The sequence below is a fragment of the Rhipicephalus microplus genome, chromosome 3 (genome assembly GCF_043290135.1).
Source record: "Rhipicephalus microplus isolate Deutch F79 chromosome 3, USDA_Rmic, whole genome shotgun sequence".
NCBI classification, from domain to species: domain Eukaryota; kingdom Metazoa; phylum Arthropoda; class Arachnida; order Ixodida; family Ixodidae; genus Rhipicephalus; species Rhipicephalus microplus.
The window spans coordinates 177,206,775-177,220,707 of record NC_134702.1 but is presented as its reverse complement, the minus strand read 5'-3'; the positions used below and the strand labels follow the sequence as shown (position 1 = coordinate 177,220,707).

At 46.6% G+C, this 13,933-nt stretch overlaps 1 long non-coding RNA gene across 1 annotated transcript in view; it reads right to left on the bottom strand.

Moving 5' to 3' along the window:
• The window catches only part of LOC142803441 (uncharacterized), a 45,032-nt gene extending 40,703 nt beyond the window's left edge, over positions 1-4,329 (bottom strand). The window contains exon 1 of the long non-coding RNA XR_012894119.1: positions 4,224-4,329. This is a non-coding gene — a long non-coding RNA (uncharacterized LOC142803441). The remainder of the gene's footprint in view (positions 1-4,223) is intronic.
• Positions 4,330-13,933: the final 9,604 nt, after the last annotated feature.

Here is a 13,933-nt window from a genome sequence, read left to right as displayed (position 1 = left end):
TCCTTCACGTCCGTTACGTAGAAGTTATTCTATTTCGAGAGCAAGGAGCGTCCCAAGGCACGTCGACACGTTCTCGGCCATGAGAGATTGACAGTATTTTGATGTGTTCAGCTAACTCCTAAGCCACACCTCAGGATTCGAGTGATGATGAGCGAGCAGCGTTAATGCCGACAATTTAGTGTTGTCCTTGAGGTGTTTACGTCTGGTGGCGGCACCTGGCTGCCTAGCAACGGCTCCACTCGCTTTGTTTCGCTTGCTTCACCTAGCACGTTTGTACAAGTCCAGCATTTCCTTTGTGCCGCTTCGATTGATTTCTCATGTAGTCGTGATCATGAATGTGATAATATGAAGCTACGGTCATTGCAAACAACTAACACTCACACAGCGTTCGTATGTCTCAACAGCCAGCGTTGCCCAAGCGTGCGTCTCCAGCTGCCTCGTCGCTGCTCTGTCCTGCTTCGATTTCAGAATCACTGCTCAGTAAAGGATCCAACCGAAAATAATTCACCAAGCCACAGATCACCGCTATGCCATATTACACGGTGTTTTCATCGTCGCTTGTGGACACTGATGACGGCGGCGACAACAATGGGGGTGGCGAAGACATGTCTATACACGTGCGTGCCGAGCAGACGAAATGTCAACCGAAGATCACATCATCAATTCATGTGGCCATGTGATCAGATGGGGTGGGACCAAGAGACGTGACCACATGGAAGAGCTGAAAATTGGCAGGCTTTACACCCGTTTTGAAATGCCTTTGATACTGGTGATACTAATTGAGATCACGTATAATAATTCTCCGCTCTGTGACATTTTAGTACGGAATCGATACCATGTAATAGAAAACTACACACTGACGCGAAAAACGTGACATGCACAAAGTTGGCATCACTGCTCCTTTACTATTGAAAATAAACTTGAATAGACAAGAAATCTGCTTCTCCTGAGTTAGAAATTACTGAAAAAATCCTAGCGAAGGGAAGGAAGAAGAAATGCTGATGCATCTTCTGCTGCAAGCTCTACTTGCGTTTGTGCTCTGCCGGCGTTCAGGTCATGAGTAGTTGGCAATATATCATCGAACAGCATGTATTGGAGTTCTAGAGTGTTTCTGCAAAGTTTTCACTAGCCGTTTGCTACTGAAAAAGCTCTCTCGGGACGAACTTCCCTGTCATATTCTGCTCTGCTTGGCCCCCTGCTTGCCCTCTAGCCAAATGATGAGTGGTTTTTAATGGCGCAAGGGCCAATTGATAGCCAAAGAGTGCCACTTCGAAAGACTAGAGATATGAACAATGATATGATGCGTGGCTGTAAAGGGGTCTTAAAAGTCCTCGCACTAACACGGGTAAAAACATGGAAGTAATAAAATCGTGACAGTGACGTGAGATATGTGCAGTGAAAGTGGATGGCAAAATGTCATGATAATAAAACTATGATGTAGATGCAGCCACGACCACAATACAGAGGTCTACTACGGATCACCTCGAAATATGGTGTGAAAGCCATGAGAATGTATTAAAACGTGAAAAGTGATAGCAGTTTAAGAAACGGATCCCTACCGATGAGCACGCCAGGGTGTAGTGGGAGCTGCTGTCGGTAGGGCAGTAAAAAGTGCTTTTTTCTTAGAGCATCTAGCTCATTGCACTGGACGAGAATATCTCACACGATGGTGGATTGCCGGTAGATAGAAGATATGAGTGTGTAGAGAGTGTATGTCCTGTTCTAAGCCTTGTTAGTGTTCCTTCTGTGTGTCGTTATTTCGATAGTGGCACCCATTTACCTAGTTGCGGCTTAATAGCATGAAGTTTATTGTCTGTGTGTCTATCCCACGTGCTCTGCCAATACCTTCTGAGCTTTCGTTTTGGAAACGGTTTCAAGTCAAGTGCAGAAATTGGTATTGACGCATAGGAAGAAGTGTCGTTGGCGGAGGCAGCCATCTTGTTGGCGAAAACGTTCCCTTGTATCTCACGGTGCCCTGGCGCCCAGCAGACAACTACATGCTGTTTTGATGTGTACAATGTGCACAGAAGTGAGTAAAGTGACACCAGCATGGGGTTTTTGTCTTTTTTAGTTTTCAGTGCTTTGACCACACTTAGCGAATTTGTGTATATTACCACCTTCTGTAATTTCATCTGTTTGATGTGTTTTACGACCGCCAGTATTGCGTAAGCTCCAGTGAAAATGCTTGCATCAGGATGAAGAACGCCAGCCTCGGAAAAGGATTGGCCTACCGTTGCATATGACACAAAAGAATTAGACTTTGAGGTATCGGTAAAGAACTCAGGGCATGTGTATTTATGTTGTAGTTGTAGGAAGCCAGTATGTATGTGTGCAAGTGGTGCGTGTTTTGTGACTTCCAAAAAAAGAGACATCACAGTCTATAAGCTGCCACTGCCACGGTGGCAGATATGCAGAAGGAGCCATCAAACTGTGTTTGGTCAGGCCCTTACACGGAGCGAATAGGGCTGCCTCAACGAAGGACGGTTCTCAGAGAAGCCAAAGCAGCACTAATCAATAATTGTGAAATGAGCGGGGTGTTGCTTGTCTGCCTTTACCTTCAGAAAGTACACAAAAGACACGTAACATCTCTGTAGGTGGAGCGACCTTTCATTCGACTCCACGTACAGGCTTTCCACGGGGCTAGTTGGAAAAGCCCCCTAGAGAGGCGAATACCTAGATGGTGGACAGGGTCGAGAATCTTTAAGGGTGATGGTAGTGCCGAATGATAGATTACAGCACCGTAATCTAGGCTTAAGCGTACGAGGCTTTTATATAAATTCATCAGGCATTTCCTGTCACTACCCCACGTAGTGCGTGACAACACTTTAAGAATATTCATTGTTTTTAAGCACTTGTCTCCTAAATACTTGATGTGTAGGATGAGGGTTAGTTTAGTGTCTAATATTTGTCCAAGAAACTTGTGCTCCGTCTTCACTGACAGAGGTTGACCATGCAGGTCAATGTCGGGGTCAGGATAGAGGCCTCTCTTTCGGCTAAACAAGACGCAAGAGCTCTTTTGCGCGTTGAGAATAAAACCATTTTCATCAACCCATCGTGATACTTTGTTCAACATTAGTTGAACATGACGTTGGCACAATGAGATGTAGCACGTTTGAAACCAATGTGTACATCATCGACGTATATGCAGTAAAAAATATTACGTTGGAGAGACAGGTGCAGGGAATTCATTTTAACTATGAAGAGTGTGCAGCTCAATACACCTGCTTGTGGCACTCCTGTTTCCTGGACAAATATTCGAGATAACACAGTGCCAACTCTGACACGGAATGTCCGGTTGGACAGGTAGCTTTAGATTATTGTCAGCATTCTGCCCCGCACACCTAAATGTGACAGGTCTCTCAATATGCCAAAGCGCCATGTTGTGTCATATGCCTTTTCCATATCGAGGAACACAGAAAGAAAAAATTGCTTATGAACAAACTGCTCGAATTTGTGCTTAGATTCGGACAAGGTGGTCGGTGGTGGACCGAGAAAACTGTTTTGTGTATCGACTGATCTACTAGCTAAACTGACAGCACCCCCGAGCAGCATTAGAGCATTGCAGATCTTTTCAGTGCGACAAAAAATTTTCCGGATCGTTTATGGCTTTCGTAGCTTGTCATCGTCACAGCCACGGTTGGCAAAAAAATAAATAAAGCACAGACATTGCACGGCGAGGTGCTTTGTTCAACAGAGCAGTACAAAAATGCGTGCATGCCGCTGTTGACTTGTGTGGAGCGTGGAACCAGAACCGGCATATTGCACCGTTTCCTGCGATTGCCCATTTTACCGGTCACCGATTATTACTAGTCCTAAGAGGACGTATACCTTTAAGCTTCCCGTTTGTCACTAACCATAGCAAAGCGCTATTTTCTACCGAGATTGCTGTGCATTGGTTTCGTGCATATCAATATTTAGACCTACTTTTCTGCTTTCCTTGTCCAGTTCAGTAATCACAAGTTGTGATTCCTCCCCTCAGTAATTTATTAATTCAATATTATCAGTGACCCACAGGTTACAAATTAAGGTACTATCCATGAACTATAAATCATTGCTCTTCCGAATCTGAGGCCCTTTTTTGAAAACATCCTGTAAGGACGCGGTGAAAAGTATTGGGGAGATCTTGTCTCCCTGCCTTACAGTGTTCTTTACTGAGATGCTGTCGCTTTTTTTTTCTTGCAAGACCACATGCCCTCCGTGAGCTTCAATATTCAAAATCTTACCTCATCTTCTGGCCTCTTCAAGAATGCTGCTCCGAGTATCTCCGACGCATTGTTTTCATTAACAAAAACTGATGGCACCCCACCAGGCCTTAATCGAGCAGGCTTTATTGGAGTTGCCATTACACGCATTAACGATAAACACTGGTTGAAGTTACTATCACGAGCCTGTTTCAAACAGTAGCTCTCGGAGACTTGAAATTACTTCCTTTCACCGTAGCGATTCACTGAGCCCTCTGTTTTTTCTCACGTTGGAAGTTGCGACGCGGTAGATGGTTTTGATTGCAGATGCTTTTTCAGCCGTACACTGCGCAAAACTCCAGCACGGTGACAAGATTCTCCGTCCAGTAGCAAATGCTTCACGTGTGAGCAATGAACGAGGAGCGGGCAGCTCGAGTACTCCAGGATAAGACGGGCAACTAAAGCGGCAAACCTGTACACAGTGACGGTGCGAGCGTTCGGGACACGACTTCTTAACAGTTGCTCAGCATAATACCCCGATTTGCGTTTCGTACGTGGGCACTGCACAGAACACCTGGGCACTGGGCGCTGCCATCTCCACAAATTTTCTCAATCCGATGGTCTGTTCGATTCGCCTGCACCACGTGAACCCGTTCACAAGGTGCTGTACCTTGCCGTTCGTTTTAAAAGTGCAGAGAAGGTGCAGCGCTGGTTCACGATTTACCTGCACCTCCTACGTTGACAATAAAGTTCTGCGTCTCAATAAAGTTCTGCTTCTCAATAAAGTTCTCCATCTACACGGAGGAAGGAAAGGTAGGAGAGGGCATGCCCAACCGGCGCGCTACGTGAAAAGTGTTCAGGAGATGACATCATCACTGGGCACAATGGTGGCGTTGTTGTTGTCAATGCCTCCTAGATTTCTTGTGCCAGCCGGATTATCGGTGGTCACTTGGGAAGCGGCGGTCGTTGGAACTACAATAGTGCGCCACTCATGTAGGGGGGTATCTTCAAATAGGTTTTTACGTTTTTGGAGGTTACATGCAACAAATATAACGTAAAAATTTTAGAATTGCGTAAACGTAATTATAATTAACGCTACGTAAGTGACGCCGTCAATCAGCAAGCAACTTTTTAATGCAAGGCATCCTCTGAAATTAGTACAAACGACAAAGTTGCCTATCTCAAAACGTGAATACAAAGACCTTTACCCCTACGTAGGCAGCACCGCCGTAGATGACCGGCGTTTCGCACTCAACCGGCAGGCACGAGAAATCTAAGAGGCGTTGTTGTGGTTCACGACCTTTCAGACATAGGGTATATTTCAGACATAGGGTATATTAACATGCAGGGTGGTAGGAACAGGCTGAAGTGGGAAGAGATAGAAGAACAGATAAGGGAAGAGATCCGATGGTATGCGGTTTTGTAGAAACACATCTCAGGGACATGGAACAACCTCCGAACAATCCGGACTACGCGTGAGACTATAGTAATAGAACAGAAGGCAGCAGAAAGGGGGTGGTGTTGGGACATACATTCATAAATGTACAGATTGGCAAAGGGTCAAGCAGGAGTGCAAGGAACATTTATGGCTAAAAGAGAAAGTGGCAGGTCAAATGACACTCATTGGTTTCGTGTACTCGTGGACGGGAGCAAAGGCCAGAGAGGAAAACCAGGTAATGGTAGAGTGTATATTATTGGACAATCAGGAGTTAGGAAGAGACTGCGAGATAATTATAATAGGAGACATGAATGCGCACATAGAAGATACAGATGGTTATAGCGACCCGACAGGCAAAATGATCATGGATATGTGTGAAAGGCATGATTTAATCATTTTCAACAGTAGCGAGAAGTGTGAAGGGCAAATAACATGGGAGGTAGGAAGGCTGCAGTCGGCGATAGATTATGCACTGATGTCACATAGGATGTATGATAGGCTCAGGGGAATGCACATAGATGAATGTGGCTCCAGAAGTCTGGGTAGTGATCACAAACGTATCAAGCTAAGTTTTGGAAGAACAGTGAAAGTGGGAAGGAGACAAGATCAGCAACTACAGGAAAATTTTTACCAAGAAAGGCAAATTGAAATAGCCACTAAACAAATGGAGAAAGTAATTATGGAAAATAATAAAACAGTGTGGTCATACACGAATCTAATTTGATTGTTTGAGTTAGAGCTTGCTAAGACATGTGACAAGTCACCCCGGAAAAGAAGACAGAAACCCAAAAGTTGGTGGGATGAGGAAATTAAGAGAGCCATATCAAAACGTCAGGAAGCCTCTAGAGAACACAGACATGCTAAGCAGCGGGGTGAACCGATAGATGACGTTGAAAGAAAATGGGAAACCTTTCTAAGCTGTAGAAGGGATGCATCCCTTCTGATCAATGAAAAAATTAGAAGAAAGGGAGCTCATTAGCTGGCAAAGTACACAAAAAAGATAAAAAGGCAGCTGCTAAATTTGGGAACCATCTTAAGTCCCTAAGAAATGAGACAAGCCTAGAGCAGAGGTTTATAACTACAGCCCAAGGTGCTAGGCTAGAAGGGGACGAAGCTATTGAATACATAAGAACAAGGGTGACAGAAAAATTTCCACAAAGAAGTGCTTCATGCACCACAATAGACAAGGAATAATCAAGTGGCGCAAGGGCTCCATTTTCACAACGAGAGTGGGAAAGGGCTGAGAAAAGGGTTTCTAGTAGTACATCATCAGGCCCAGATGGCATTCTAATTATGCTGATAAAGACATTAGGTCCGAAGTCTAAGCAGGCTTTGAAAGAGGCAGTGAGCAAACTGCCTCTTTGAAAGAAGCAGTGAGCAAAAAGGAATTGCAATAGGTATCAGGTTGTGAGAGGAATATGGAAGGGGGTCATGGTTCCTGGGCTGACGTTCGGCAATGTGGTCTTGTGCATGAGATCAGAAGTTCAAGCAAGATTAGAATTTAAGCAACGTGGCATAGGTACGTTTGCTTTAGGAGCTCACGGGAATACACCCAATCAGGGAGTACAAGGAGATATGGGATGGACATCATTTGAGGGCAAGGAAGCTAGCAGCAAGATAAAATTTGAGAACTGATTGAAAGAAATGGGGGAGGAGCGTTGGGCTAGGAAGATTTTCAGCTACTTGTACACGAAGAATGTCGATACAAAATGGAGGAAGCGAACCAGGAAGTTGACTGGTAAATACCTAGAAAACAGCAGGTGGCCAAACCAAAAAGACCTATCGGTTAAGAAGAAAGTGAAGGAAACGGAGATTGACATGTGGAAAATTGGCATGATTAAGAAGTCCGCCCTAGAGATCTATCGAACTTTTAAGCAGGAAATTGCCAAGAAAAGGATCTACGGTAATACTCGGGGTAGTTCTCTACTGTTTGAGGCCAGGACGGGAGTGTTGCGAACCAAGACAAATCGGGCCAAATACGAAGGGGTAGACACAGTATGCAGTGCGTTTGGAGAGGAAGAAGAAACTTCCGAACACTTGATAATGTTCTGTAAAGGGCTTCACCCTATAGTTCAGAAGGATGGCGCAGAGCTTTTCAAAGCGCTGGGGTTTAGGGACAGGGAGGGCAAAATAGACTTTAAGCAGACAGACTTAACTAGAATGAGGTTATCTGAATGGAGGCTAAAGTCAAGGCATGAGTGAAATCTAAACCTTTCACTGCAAAATACGAATCCTCAATCTCACTGGGGATCCGCGAGGTGGCGTAGGGCGGTGAGGACATGCTCACATCGCTCTCCGCTTTATGAAACGCTTTCAGGCGGAAATTTCATTCAAGTCTACTTGAAGACTCCGTCATCTTTTCCGTGAAGTTGCGAGGATTTGAAGGACATCAAAATCTGGGACTTTGACCAGCTTCACGAGAAATTATCAACATTTGAAGATATGACGTGCACGAACGCAGCTTACCGTATCACCGGCTTCGGTCGGCGGCGCCGGGATGCTAAACCGGGCGCGGTGCGGCGACGGGTGCGTCGACTGGCTCTCCACTATTTGACCGACTTTCTGCGACATTTTCTAACCGAGTTAGAAGTCAATGGTGAGTCCCATTTAACCTCCTTTTCGGACTATGCGTCTTGCGCAGAGGAAAACGGAGGTCGGCCCATTCCTCTGTTTCTACTGAGCATGCATGCATAAGGACGCCTAGAAATTCTTCGTCTACATGGACGTTGACGAAGACCCTCCCGGCGCATCTCTGGCGTGGGAAAATCAACCGAGCGACGTGAGTGGCGTCTCGTCAAATGAGCAACTAAGTAACGACGCGCGAGCGCCCAGCGCCGCGTCTCTCGATAACAAGAACGATGACGACGCGGGTCTGGCTCTTACTTGGACAGGGGACGGCTGGCACACCGTCCTTTCACGCAGAAGAAAAAATAACCATGAACAAAGCCAGAAAGAACCCTAGAAGGGACTACAGAAGAAAAGCGAAAAGTCAGCAGGCCATCCGCTTGCCGACGCAGCACGGGACAGCCAAGTCAAGTCGGATTTCCAGCGCAGAAAACACCGAGGACTAACGCCCCTTCCAAACGAAGACATAAAGGTTATCCTGAGACCACACAAGGGCCTCACAGTGAAAAATCGATTTGGATCCGAGCTCTCTATGGCAGTGATAAAGGCCTGCTGGAACAGCTTTGGAGGAGAAAGTTTTTTGCTGCGGGTCCACCCCGGATCGAACATCATATTATTGTCCACGCCACACAAACAAGTGGCGGGCAGGCTGAGAGAGATCAACCTATTGAAAACCAGAGGACGAATTTACCCCTTCAATGCGTACGTGGCCGACCCAGAAGACATGCTGCGAGGCATCGTTCACGGACTACCGCCCGGAACCACTCAGGCCGACCTGATGGCAAACCTACGAATACGGACACAAGGGGTGAAGATAGAGAGAGCCAGAATGATGGGCTCTTCGAAGTTAGCAATAATAACTTTTACGGGTGACGTGCTTCCCAGGTGCGTCTATTTTATGGGTGCAGAGGCGATCTGTTATCCATACAAGCCTACCGTACAGGTTTGCAAGATTTGTCGATCAACTGGACACCGAACCGACGTGTGCCCGACTCCGAACGCCAATGTGTGCTCCAAGTGTTGGACGTGTGATCCTACTCAAGAACATGAATGTGTTCTGAACTGCGCCATAGGCGGGGAAGAGCACGCTACAGGAGACAAATCATGCAAAAAAACTGAAAATGTGGCCCCCCGAAAATCACGAGTGGAGACGCCTCGAAGACAAACAGAGTGTACCTACGCCGAGAAGGATTTCCCGCAAATTGAGCAACACCAGCAGAAACCTCCTCGTTGGTTCAGCTCAGACCGAGAGGAAGCGACGCTCCAGACGCGGCAGGCATCTAGATTCAGCTCCAGATCACGATCAAGATCGAGATCATCATCAAAGACCCCGCAACAGCGGAATATTAGCAAGCCTTCGGAGGCCTTTGGCAAGCCAAACTTGAAGAAAACACCGAGCAGCCGCTGGGAAACAAGCTCTGCCTATGCCAGGAAAGAAGAAGCAGTAGCAGCAACCACTGGCCTTAGTGCGCAGGACGTACAAAACAACCAACCAAACAAGGTGAGCTGGGCGAGTCCAGTGCCTCCCAATGTTCCTGCAACTGATAGCCCACGGTATAGGAAAATTCTAGAGGAGAACAAAAGATTAACACAAGAAATTAAACAGCTTAGAAATCAAATGGCTGAGGAGCGGAAAGAGTATAAAATGGCCATCTCGTCAATGAAAATCAAACTAGAAAATGCAATTAAGAAAATACAAAATCCAGGGTCGATAGGCCACCCCACCGTGGGCAATAAAGAGGCGCGAGATCCTCGAGCCCACATGAAAAATCGTGCAGAAACGAGCGCGGAAACGATAGACGCAGACTCGTTCACTACTCAATCAGAAAGCAGTGAACTAGTAAAGCAAGTGTAGACGCAGGTTCAAGCAAACAGGGAAAGCATAGCTACTTTACATAAACTTCTAGGTTATTTCATGGCGAAAATGAAAATGTTTGTCGTAGAAGGACTGAAAATTCAGAGGCAGTATTATTAACGATGCTGTGGGAGGCTTGCAGAGGGCACTAAGCAAACGCTCCATGTCCACCCCAGTTATTGACAAACCATCCAAAGCAGGCCGTGACATCATGGATACGACCATGCAGCATGGCCAAAAATATTTAAAAAGTGTAGAACATTTAGAGATTTGGCAGTGAAACTGTCGCACTTTTCACAAGCGCGCCGCAGCACTCCAAAATTACATGAACTCGGTACCAATTCAGCCAGATGTAATATGCCTGCAGGAGGTTGGGCCCAAGATGTTCAAACTGCAGGGATATTATTGTTTGCAATATACAAACTATCCCCGCGTAGCCTCGCTGGTTAGCAAAAGTATTGCAGCAAAGGTTGAGCACATAGAAAGTCTGCGGATAAATCATCAGATAATCACCCTTCTTCCTCTGAAGAGAGGCAAAGTGAAAACTCTAATATCAAATATATACAGCCCTCCCAAAGAGAAACACGAGGACTTTGGTGCTTTGCTTAAAAATGTCGTCGGTATTGCAGGGGCGAAAGATCGACTTGTGGTATTGGGCGACTCTAACGCACCCAGCACCACATAGGGTTATTCGAGAGATTCCCCTAAAGGAACACGTCTCGAACACGTCGTATCCAAACTAGGATTGAGCCTAATTACTCTACCCACAACACCTACGAGGCTGGGTAGCAGCGTCATTCGAGACACGTTCCCAGATCTGACATTCACACGTAATGTTAACGACGCTAACTGAACAAACCTGGAAGAGAATCTCGGCAGCGATCACTACATAATCAGTATTTCCCTCTCAACTTTAAAACTACGCAGGGTCATAGGAGACGTGGTGATCACTTACTGGGAAAGATACAGATGACGTGATCCCCCACCCGACTCTGTACCGGAGTCGATTGGGGAATGGTCAGAGTACATAATCTCAGTTCACAAACAAACATCTAAACGTATCGCAAGAACAGCAGAGACTCCTGCAGTCGACAGGCACCTGCTCCACTTGTGGGAGAGCAGGCAGCGTATGCTAAAAGGTGGAAAAACCAGCGACTCAACCGGAACCTTCTCCGCAGAAACGCTGCTTTAGGAGAAGAGGCAAATCAATACGGTAACAAATTTGCAACTGAGGGATGGATCCAGTTGTGCAGTTCACTACAGGACACTCTGAGCACTGCAAAAACTTGGGCCATTCTAAGGAACATGCTTGACCCAGAAAAATCAAAATCAGCCTCGAACAAATTACTACAACGAATACTGCATGATTTTCCGGGCACAGAGGAGGAGTTAATACAAGCACTTAAGGACAGATACATAGGAGAGATTACCGATAGTTGCGGTATTGAAATGCAGTACACTGGTGTGAAAAACGAGAGACTCGACGCCCCAATCACCACGAAAGAGGTCTTTGCGGCTAAGCAGCCAAGAGAAATTATGCGCCTGGTTCAGATCAAATCACAAATGCAATGATAAGGAACCTCAGCGACAAAGTTATAGAGGCACTGACACACCACTTTAATGAGAACTATTGGCTCAAAGGGAAGATACCCGAGGAATGGAAAGTAGCCAAAATTATTACAATACCGAAACCCGCGAAGAAGCCATCCCTGCAGGCACTCAGGCCCATATCGTTGACGTCATGCATGGGGAAGCTTTTCGAAAGGGTTATTCATAATCGGCTCTAAAGTTCATAGAGGACAACGGCCTTTTTCCTGCCACTATGCTGGGTTTCCGCAATGGCCTCTCCACTCAAGACGCATTTCTCCTTCTACAAGAGGAAGCTTTCAGCTATATACCTACAGGAGTATAACATCTAATACTAGCCCTTGATTTAAAAGAAGCGTTCGACAATATCTCGCATGAGGCCATCCTAACAGAGTTAAACAACATGGGATGTGGGACAAACACCTACAATTATATCAAGGCATTCCTCACAGAAAGGCGGGCTTCGAAAAGCGTAGCACAAATCACGCCAGATGCTTTTGAGATGCCAAACAAAGGTACCCCTCAAGGAGCCATCTTCTCTCCCCTGCTCTTTAATATCGCCATGTTAGGACTCACGCGAGCTCTGGATAGAGTTCCGCAGTTAGGATACGCTCTCTATGCGGATGATATCACCTTATGGGCAACGCATGGATCTCTAGCTAACAAAGAGCAGACACTTCAAGAGGCTGCAACAGCAGTTGAAAACTTTGCTAAGGCAAGCGGGCTCAGCTGTACCCCAGAAAAATCTGAAATTATCAGGGTACATAGAAAAAGATACAAAAGTAACGGAAGCATTGACATATACATTGAAGGTGTCAAAGTACGTGAGGTGACCGTCGCACGTATTCTGGGTTACTGTGTTCAAAGTATTGGACGAGCGAATCATACAATAAACATATTAAAATCAGCCACGAAACAAAGTGCACGAATGATCCATATGAAACGGGGTTTATTGGCATAAGTAGTACTTGCACAGCAGGTCTATTGACGCGGAAAGTGGGCGGCAGCAACGGACTCAGGAATCACAGAACTAGGGGCCAACGCTCGCGCTTGGCTCCTCTCGCTAAAGGCGTGACCCACTGCGGCACATAATCTTCTTCCTCTCTACAATACCCCGGCGACAAAGACGAGCCATCCTGGCAAGTCAAGGTGATGAAAGTAGGAGTGGGTCGTGATAGGGCTTGAGACGACTCACGTGGACAGTCTCACGACCAAGGCGTCGCCTGTCTGTAGATGGCGTGGCCGGCTCGATCACGTATGTTACATGGGATCAACGTTCGACCACGTGATAAGGACCATGAAACTTGGGGCCAAACTTAGAGGACAGACCTGGGGAGTGGAAGGGCAGTCGAAGCCAGACGAGCGAGCCTACGGCAAAAGTCTCGACTTGCTGGTCGTGGTCGTGGCGGTCTTTTTAGAGTGCTTGCTTGTCCGAGGTGAATGATCGGGCCAACTGACGACACTCTTCAGCGTGGTGCACAATTTCAGAGAGAGGGTTGAACTCTGAGACGTCGGGACGATACGGCAAAATGGTGTCAAGGGTGGAGCATGGTTCACGCCCGCCCATATAAAAGAAAGAAAGGCGAGAAGCCTGTGGTTGACTGTGTCGCGGTGTTGTGCGCTTAAGTTACAAATGGAAGAATAACATCCCAGTTCGATTGGTCGGAATTGACATACATGGCGAGCATGTCTCCTAGCGTTCGGTTGAAGCGCTCAGTTAGACCGTTGGTTTGCGGGTGGTAGGCTGTAGAGTTGCGGTGCACCGTGCGGCATGCCCGAAGGAGTTGTTGTACAACTTCAGATAAAAAGACACGCCCTCCATCACTCAGCAGTTCACTTGGTGCCCCATCACGCAGTACGAAGCGTCGCAAGACGAAATTGGCTACGTCACGTGCACCAGCCGTAGGTAGTGGAGCTGTTTCAGCATACCTCGTCAGATGGTCGACCGCGACAATGATCCATCGATTTCCAGTGGCAGTGTATGGAAGGGGACCATATAAATCGATTCCAACGTGGTCGAAAGAGCGTGCCGGACACGGAAGAGGCTGTAATAATCCGGGTGAATGGGCCACTGTCTTTCGTCGTTGGCATAATGAACAGGACCGAATGTATTTTTGTACAAAGGTGCACATACCACGCTAGTAGTAACGCTGGCGGATCCGGTGAAATGTTTTTAACACAGCAGCGTGAGCGTGTTGTGGGTCTGCATGAAAATACGCACAGATATCAGATCGCATGTGGCGTGGT